Source organism: Gossypium hirsutum, chromosome A09 (genome assembly GCF_007990345.1).
Source record: "Gossypium hirsutum isolate 1008001.06 chromosome A09, Gossypium_hirsutum_v2.1, whole genome shotgun sequence".
NCBI lineage: Eukaryota > Viridiplantae > Streptophyta > Magnoliopsida > Malvales > Malvaceae > Gossypium > Gossypium hirsutum.
In genome coordinates, this window is record NC_053432.1 from 44,740,586 (window position 1) to 44,748,469 (window position 7,884).

The window sequence follows — 7,884 nt, forward strand, 5'->3', positions numbered from 1 at the left end:
TCTCCGACTTTGTTTCGAGATGTTTAATATGTCAACAAGTGAAAGCGGAACATCAAGTGCCTTCAGGATTACTTCAGCCGATCATTGCGGAAATCTTACTTGGATCAACTCGGATACCTTCACCTGAAACAATATGTCCCAAAAATTCGACTTCCTTAAGCCAAAACTCACCCTTGCTAAACTTGGCATATAGTTGCTTTTCCCTCAAGGCCTGTAGCACGATTCTCAGGTGCTTCGCATGCTCTGTTTTATCCTTAGAATAGATTAAAATGTCATCAATGAATACAACGACAAACTTATCCAGATATGGATGAAAGATCCTATTCAATAAGTCCATAAAAACGACCGGTGCATTTGTCAGCGGCATAACAAGAAATTAATAATGACCATACCTTGTCCTGAAAGCTGTCTTAGGTACATCTGAGTCTTTAACTCGCAGCTGATAATAGCCAGACCTCAAATCTATCTTAGAGAACACAGTGGCTCCTCTCAACTGGTCGAACAAGTCATCATTATTTGTGAAATTGTTAATTTTGCATTTTGGTCTACTTTTTTTTGTTAAATTTTAATTTCATTTATTATTTTTTTGTTGTTTCAGGTGTTTATGAGTATTTATAAAATCATTGACTTACTCCTCGTAAACCCTAAAATTGAAAGGACTTTTTGACAAAGGAGAAGACAAGCGTACCAAAAAAGGACCGAAGACATGAATTTCGAAAATCCAAACCAAAATCTAGGAGGAACATTCACTTATAGTACTGACAATCCGATCATTGTTCCCAATGAAAAACTGCGCCATTAAACAATATGCCATTCATCTATTCAACGAGCTCAATTCGAGTATTAGGAGACCCAAAATCGAGGCATAACAATTCAAGCTGAAGCCGGTCATGTTCCAAATGTTGCAAAATATGGGTTAATTTTATGGGATTCCTACTGAAGATCCACATCTTCATTTTTGACTATTAATGGAAGTGAGTGAATCATTTAAACTAGTTGAGGTGACCGAGGATGCCTTGAGACTGAGATTATTTCCATACTCCTTAAGAGATAGAACACGAGCGTGGTTGAACTCCCTACCATCTATTTCATAACTATATGGTAAGGGTTAGTTGAACATTTCTTAATGAAATATTTCCCTCCATCTTTAATCGCCAAGATCTGAAATGAAATCACTTCATTTCAGAAACTTGATGAAGAATCTTTATATGAGGCGTTGGAGTGATTCAATGAGTTATTACGAAAGTGCCCTCATCACGGCATTCCTTGTTGCATTCAAATGGAGACTTTCTACATTGGTCTCAATATTCATACTAGAATGATGGTGGATGCTTCGGCAAATGGAGCCCTTATTTCTAAGTCTTATAACAATGCTTATGATATTACTGAAAGAATTGCCAGCAATAACTATCAGTGGCAAACCAACCGAGCAGCCTCAAAAAGACGAGTAGCAGGAGCACATAAAGCAGACACACTTGCTTCTTTGGCAGCCCAGGTATCTTCTGTGTCTTCTATGCTTAAGAACATAACTGTTAATGGTTTCAATAGTAACCTGACAGGTCAACAATTGAACCAGTTCGAGGATAGTTCTTGTGAATACTGTGGAGATGGCCATTTCTTTGAAAATTTTCCATCGAATCAAGAGTCAAAATATTACATGGGAAATCAAATTTGGAATGTTCTACATTATTACAAATTTTCATGGCAGAATCATCCAATTTCTCCATGGAGTAATCAATAGGCGGACCATAGCGACTCTTCTATGTCATTTCAACCAAATTATCTACAAAAATATTCTCAACAAGTGCAACAACCCACACCAATTGAATCTTTAAGCAATCTTGAGAATTTGCTAAAGGCAAACATAGTGAAGAATGATGAACTAATCCAAATCCAAGCAGCAACATTGAAGAATTTAGGAAACCAAGTGGGACAGCTAGCCAATGAGCTCAAAAGTAGACCCCAAGGTATTTGTCCGAGTGATACAAGAAATCTAAGAAGCACGGGCAAAGAGCATTGAAAAACCATCACTTTACAAAGTAGGAAGACATGGGAACCCAAAGTTGTCGAGGTTGAAGATAAGTCTATTGTAGATCAAGGCAAAGAGGAAGTTCAACTGAGTGTTAAAACTCATGTTCTACAAAAGTCAGATACAGTGATCCTTGATGAGGTAAACTCTAAACCAATTAGTTCTGATTACTAACACCCTTGTCAGATACAGAAAAATTTCCAATGAAAAGTTGTCCAGTTAAAGCTAAGATTCCAAAACTGCCATATCCTCAACGATTCCAAAAGCAACAAAATGAAACTCAATTGAAAGAAATATTTGATGACGAGGTGACTTTTAATGACTTCGATGCTACCAAATCCCAAGATATAGTTGAAGACTGCTCTGCTATTTCAAAGAAGGAATTGTTGGGTTTTGCAGAATTAGAGCTTAATTCTTTAGACGATCCATTAGAAAATATTCTATTGGAGGATTCACCAAGTGATGATGAAGACAAGGAATGTTTGGCTTGGTTAAAAGCTAATTCGAACGAATTCACTCAAGAAGTTCCACTCGAATCATTAGAGTTATCATCTCAGAAGTATACGCAACCAAAGTCGTTGATTGAAAAGCCAATTAAATTGGAACTGAAGATTTTGTCTCCTCATTTGAAATATGCCTGTCATTATTTCAGTTGAGTTCACCAAAGATCAAGAAGAAGAGGCACATGTGATTTTGGAAAGGCACAAGAAGGGTACTGGATGGATTATTTCACATATTCGAGTCACGGGTTGGAGGATTTGTAGGAATAACTGGAAGTTAAACGAGCCACCAGGAAAGGTCATTACGGGTTTTCTTTCCCTAATAAGATGTTGGGTAGATTTGATGGGAAAGAATATGATTACTTCCTAGACAATTATGGTTGGTATGACAAATGGCCATTTGACGCCATCACGATCAATGACGATCCTAAATAAAATAGAGGGAGTTCTCTTCACTTTCTCTATCCTTATTTTATATTTTTAGTTTTTTTTTTCTCATTTGAATAAAATGGTAGACTTAGATAAAATTTTCTTTAGTTCATTACATTAATTAAAACTCTGTCTAGGAGATTGGAACTTAAGCGGGACCATCCGTGAACCCTCCAGTCTTTCTTAGGAGTTTAATTTAATGTAACATTTCAAAAAAATATTTTTCTATTTAATTTAATGTAATTTTTCAAAAAAAATATTTTTCTAAGTAGCCCAAAGAATTTAAGTATTTGTTTTGTTAAATAAAGGGTCAACTTTTAACCAAAGCACTAATTTCTTTGAGTTTTTTTTAGTTTATTTTCAGTATAGGAGCCTAAGATCCAAAAAGGAGCTGCCATTGGGCTTAAGACACTACTAAAAAGGAAAATATTCAACCCTTTTCCATACAACCCTACAGCCCTTACCTTGCTCCACCACCACTCCCAAGTAGCCCAATAGTGCATCTCACTTAACTCCTCAATGTTGTAGCCCTTAACTCCCTGAATCACCACCCCAAACACCTTCATTCGAAGTCACCAACTACCGCACCTAAACTATCCTTAAAATCGCCACCCTTTTCAACTCTAAACCTTACCCTCAACTACTCATCCACCTGCCCAAAACTGAACCACCCTTAACAAATTTCCTAAGTTTGACACTGAGAGTCCCTTTATCTAGCATCATTCCATAAAGTGAATAGTTTGGTATAATGGCTATGATGCAACACATGCAATTGCACTAACAAGATTACTGGAGATACTCAAAAATACAGGATGACTCAATTAGAGATGCATTTAAAATATATATTTCATAACCCGTTTATTTTTGTGCATGAATTTCCAGACTTTATACTTGAACCATGGACTCCAATGTCAAGGAAAGAAAAAGATGAATCGATTTTGAGGGATCTGCAAATAAATAAATAGGGGGGATCTTTACTTTATTTCATTTTCTTTCCTAGGTTATTTAATGTTTTAAGATTAGGTTCTATTATGATTCTTATTTTTTGCATAATAAAACAAAAGGTGGAAATCATAAATAAAAATGAACAAGTTGCAAAGTAAAAAGTGTGGCAATAGATATATACATGTCTAGGATTGGATCTAGAGAGAGTTTTGTACTTAAGCAGTAAAATTGACTCACCTCCTCTTTTCTAGAATCCTACCTGGTGTATAGTATCTATTCACTTTTAACAATGAGGACATTGTTCATCTTAAGTAGGGGGACCGAAAAATTGAATTACTTCCACTCAGAATAAATTTTTCTTTCAGTTATGATTAGGATATATCTTGTTCAATAATTTGAAATTTTGTTAAGTATGCTAAACTTCAGTATAAATAAATTTCGATTATTTCAATAATTGTTACGTTAGCTTAATAATGACATAAGTGTATTTTTAATAAAGCATGCAAATCGTACCATAAAATTTTGTGTTCCTTAAGAAAGCTAGGCATGCATGAAAGTTTAAGTCTTTAGAATTGACTTAATAGTTTCTTGAGGTGAAATCCTATGGAGCATGGAACGTTGAAAATGATTTAGGCAACTTTTTTTTGGCCCGTTTGAGCCTTTCAAGCCAACCTTGATAAAATTTTATCCTTTGAAACCCAAATGTGAGACTATATAGCCTAATTTTATTTGAACCCTTGCAATATTTAGCCATCACTTCTCTCTTAATTATATTTAAATTATCCCAAACACTAGAATCAGTACTATTTAGAACATTCTTTGAAAATAAGTCTGGGGGAATTGAAAAGAAGTATCGAATGCTCAAAAAAATTGTAGTACATACAACAAAATGCTCATAAAAAAAGCATGTGTACTTGAAAGAAAATGTACAAAAGAGTATGTGAAAGCAAAGTAAATCTTCCGAAGGTCCGATTGAAGCTGAATCTAGGGTTTTTAGCCTAAAATTTATCTTTTAACTACAACTAGCCTAGCCTCGTTACAACCTTGTTAAAGACCTATTGATTCAAGTTTCTTTGCTACCTACATTAGTGGAGAGAATTTGCAAAGTTCAACATATGCAGACATAAGTTAAACTTAATGATTGCAACTTAATCTTGAATAAGGGAATAAAATCAAATTAGTAGGGATTTACATGTTTTAGTTAAGAAAGAATTTAGCCTATTTTTGCTATCATAATAGTTATTGATATTAATTCGAAAGATATGTATACATAAGTAGCATATGTAACACCCCGAACCCGAGACCGACACCGGAGTCGGACACGAGATGTTAACAAACTTTGAAAAAATTTTTCCAGACACTGCCCAGTCTGAGTACTAGTCGCTTCAAAAATCATATCTTGAGTTTCACAACTCGAAAATCAGTTTTGTGATTTTTCCCTGAAACTAGACTCATGTCCCCACCTATGTATTTTTTTCTAGAATTTTTGGTCGGGCCAATTAGTACAGTTTATTAGTCAAAGTCTCCCATGTTACAGGGGTCGACTACACTGACCTTTTCCCATTACGACTTGGATATCTCTCTGCACAGAGCTTCAATACTGATGCCGTTTGTTTCTATGGAAACTAGACTCAGAGAGGAATCCATACATATATGGTATGACCCCTAATTATCTCTGGTCAATTTATAGTGAATTTCCAAAGTCGGAACAGGGAATCCAGAAACTGTTCTGGCCCTGTTCCACAAGAACCCGAATATCTCTTACTGTACTGTTCCTATGATTGTTTCGTTACTTCCATATGAAAGTAGATTCATCAAGGTTCGATTACATAATTTATTCACTATTTAATTCCACTCCTACGAATTCTTGTGATTTTTCCAATCCACACCACTGCTGCTATCAGCTTCTGTTTTCAAAGTAAACCTTACCTAATTTGGGGTTTCATGGACCAACTAGGGCCTTGTCATACATAAGCCCACATATGATCATACTTAGCCATTCTAGTGGCTGGTCATTTGCTCAACACTTCCATTCCAACTATAGTTACATCATGAAACCATCTATACATTCATAAATACGCATGGTCTAATGCCATACTCCACTTCTACAAGCCATTTTCGCATGGCTGTACACTTATACATTTCATAAAGTACTCGAAAGACAACGATGGGTAGTCCTATACATGCCATATCAAAATTCAACCAAAATAGTACCCAAAAGAGCCTTTGATAGTGTGGGCGACTTCGACTTCAAGATCCCGAGTCCGATAGCTGGAGAACCAAAAATCTATAAAACAGAGGAGCAATGTAACGAGTAAGCAATTTATGCTTAGTAAGTTTGAGCAAGGAATTCCAGCATGCACAAATAATAGCACACATTTAGCTAAACGGAATATTTCATAATACGCAATTTACCGATATCAAACTTGCTTCACAACATTAACAACCCTTATGTACATACACAATAAACTAACTTGGCCGAAGGCCGGTAGCTCGTTTATCAACTGAGCGAACATTTATTTGTAAGGGCTCGATTAATATTTAACACATACGTAACATATCCCCATATTGGGATGTTTTTCGAGTATTCGCTGGAATTTTACAGCAAGCTCATTCATTACCAAATCACGTACCTTCGGGATTTAACCGGATATAGCTCCTCGTTCAAATGCCTTCGGGACATAGCCCGGTTTTAGTAACTCACACAATGCCTTCGGGACTTAACCCGGATTTAACAACTCGCACGAATGCCTTCGGGACTTAACCCGGATTTAACAACTCGCACGAATGCCTTCGGGACTTAACCCGGATTTAACAACTCGCACGAATGCCTTCGGGACTTAACCCGGATTTAGTATCTCGCACAAAGGCCTTCGGATCTTAGTCCGGATATATTCACTTAGCACAAAGCCTTCGGGACTTAGCCCGGACAGCATTCAATTAATCATGCACATCTAACAATAATTCATGGCACATTCATATTTCATTTTCGTTTACGAAACTCAAACACAAGGCACATATTGTCCTTGTACATTCGGCTCAATAGCCACACATAGAGCATGATTTAATCACATAGAAATTTAAGCTCTCTTACTCAAGAACTTACCTCGGGTGTTGTCGAACGATCCCGCTAACTATTCGACCACTTTTTCCTTCCCTTTATCGGATTTATTTCCCCTTTGCTCTTGAGCTTAATCAAACAAATAAATTGATTTCATCATTTAGGCATCAAAAGATGAACACAAGGCACTTAGCCCATATTCATACATTAGACATTAAAGTCTCATACATGCAAAAATCATGCATCAACACAACATATTAGCTAATTTCTTTCCCCTTGGCCGAATATGCATGTCCATTTTTGGGGTCGATTTCAACACTTAATACACACATATACACACTAGTAAAGCATCCTCCCCCTTTTCATCGATTTAACACATGCATTGCTCATCAACATGCAAAGTTACATTCGGCCTTAGCACACATCTTGCTAGCCGATTCTTCTCCCTTTAGCAACCAATGCACATATGTGCTCACACAAAAATGCTAAAAAGGAGGTTCAAGAATCATCAAGCCATCATCACATGCATCATTAACAAGCTTCATATTTTGCATGCAATGGCATTAACACAACCTCCACCTAGGCCGAATCTTAACTCATCCTCATGCCTCATCACCACAACATCAAACACCAACCAAGAATGATGCATCCATGGTCAAGTGCCATTTCCATCACATAGCAAGATTTAGACCATGGGCTAGGTAGAACTCAAGCTAACAACTAAAACATGCATGCATCTCATGGAACATCATTAAACATACCTTGGCCTAGCTACATGCATGGCCGAATCTCTTCACCTTTCTTCTTCTTTCCTCCTTAAAATTTTTGGCCAAGGATGAACCAAAGGATGAGAAATTTTTTTCTTTGTTTTTCTTTCTAATTTAGGCTAAAATGGAGGTGAGAAAGGATGAACACAAACT

General features: G+C 36.5%; 1 non-coding gene across 1 annotated transcript; it reads right to left on the bottom strand.

The window, feature by feature from the left end:
• Positions 1-1,156: 1,156 nt before the first annotated feature.
• On the bottom strand, positions 1,157-1,263 carry LOC121207280 (small nucleolar RNA R71). The gene has a single exon (XR_005902372.1). It is a non-coding gene; the product is annotated as a small nucleolar RNA R71 (small nucleolar RNA).
• Between the last annotated feature and the right edge of the window lie 6,621 nt (positions 1,264-7,884).